Genomic DNA, 1972 nt, shown 5'->3' on the forward strand with positions numbered 1-1972 from the left:
GGTAATCTAAGAATAAGAATTGTATTTTTATTTATCTATAGTATTTTTGAGTGTATCTTTCTAATATCATTTTTAGTGGTTATTTTACTTATTACTTTTTATATAGATAACTTATCAAAGTGTACTGGTGTTGTGATTTTACCAGTTTGAGTGAGATGTAGAAACTTTATCTCTTTACATCCTTTTGCCCTCTACTATTTATTAATATAATTGTCTTAGATATTTCCTCTACATACATTGAGAATCACGTTAGACAGAAACGTAAATTTTGCTTCAAGCATCAAATATAATTTAGAAAACTCAATATAAGAAAATTCTATTGTATTTGCCTATATTTTTGCTATTACCTACTTCTTTTTTCCTACCTGAGAATCCATTTCTTCTTTTGTCATTTCCTTCCTGTTTAGTCCTTCCTTTTATTGCTTCTCGGCCTCTTGGCTAAGATCAGATACAGAGTCCCTCCTTTACCCTCTCTTTTAGGGCAGGTCTGCTGGCAACAAACTCTTAATTTTCCTTTATCTGAGAATATCTTGATTTCTCCTTCATTTCTGAAGGATATTGCTGGATATAGAATTTGAGGGGGAGTTGACAGCATTTTTCTTTCAGCACTGTTGTGTCCCTTCTTTCTGGCCCCCATGGTTTCTGAAAAGAAACGTGCTGACATTGAGTTGTTTTTACCCTTAGGTAATGGGCTATTTCTACTCTGGCTGCTTTCAAGATTTTTTCTGTCTTTAGTTTTCAGAAGTTTGATTATGGTGTGTGTTGGTGTTCATTTCTTCAGGTTTGTTTGTGGCTTGTTCCGCTTCTTAAATCCCTAGATTTATGGGTTTATTGTTTCCCCCAAATTTGGTAAATTTACAGCTATTATTTCTTTGAATACTTTTTCCACCCAACCCTCTTTTTTTTTTTTTTCCTTCTTGTACTCTGAAGACATGAATGCTAGATTTTTGGTTTTACTCCCACGTGTTCCTGAGGCTGTGTTCACTTTTCTCAGCCTATTTTCTGTTCAGACTGAGTAATTGCTATTGTTCTACCTTCAGGTTCTCTGATTCTTTCCACTGTCCTCTCTATCCTCGTGTTGAGTCCATTTGTTGAGTTTTTAATTTTGTTATTGTATATTTTTGTTGTAAAATTTTTAAATTGTTGTTCTTCTTTATATCTGTTTTTCTTTGCTAAGACTTTTTCATTGGTCTCAAGCATGTTTGCAGTTGCTTGTCACAGCATTTTTATGATGGCTGTTTTAAAATCCTTGTCAGATGGATACCGGAAGTAGGTGAAGGTAATACGGAGGAGTTTCCGGTAGGCCTTGGTGACTGAAAGTCGGGGCAGAAGTGCTAGTCCCGGTCTGGATTCCTGTCCCAGTCCCGCCAAGGTGGCGACTGCGGTAGGAGGAAGGAAGTTTGGAACGCAATTGGCCCACCACCACTATACATCGCAGCCTTATTTCAGTTCAAAATAAACTATATGCCCGGCACCACTAGGCATGGAGGACATGGAGGACATCGACAAAAAACACTTGGTCCTGCTTCGAGATGGAAGAACACTTATAGGCTTTTAAAGAAGCATCGATCAATTTGCTAATTTAGTGCTACATCAGACTGTGGAACGTATTCATGTGGACAAAAAATACGGTGATATTCCTCAAGGGATTTTTGTGGTCAGAGGAGAAAATGTGGTCCTACTAGGAGAAATAGACTTGGAAAAGGACAGTGACACACCCCTCCAACAAATGTCTATTGAAGAAATCCTAGAAAAACAAAGGGTGGAACAGCAGACCAAGCTGGAAGCAGAGAAGCTGAAAGTTCAGGCTCTTCAGGATAGAGGTCTCTCCATTCCTCAAACAGATACTTTTGATGAGTATTAAGTCTTTTGCTCAGTTGCTCTTGAAGAGCAGGGGCTATCACTGAATGGAAATCACATCCTGGTCACCTCATACTGTTAGGGAAATTTCCATGCATACTAGGGGAATTTC

General features: G+C 37.9%; 1 pseudogene across 1 annotated transcript; it reads left to right on the forward strand.

The window, feature by feature from the left end:
• The first annotated feature begins 1362 nt into the window (after positions 1–1362).
• Positions 1363–1927, forward strand: LOC105824170 (annotated as a pseudogene). Its single transcript, XR_001138184.1, has one exon. The product of XR_001138184.1 is annotated as a U6 snRNA-associated Sm-like protein LSm1 pseudogene (transcript).
• Positions 1928–1972: the final 45 nt, after the last annotated feature.

The sequence above is a fragment of the Propithecus coquereli genome, unplaced genomic scaffold (assembly GCF_000956105.1).
Source record: "Propithecus coquereli isolate 6110/MARCELLA unplaced genomic scaffold, Pcoq_1.0 Scaffold7197, whole genome shotgun sequence".
In the NCBI taxonomy this organism is placed as follows: domain Eukaryota; kingdom Metazoa; phylum Chordata; class Mammalia; order Primates; family Indriidae; genus Propithecus; species Propithecus coquereli.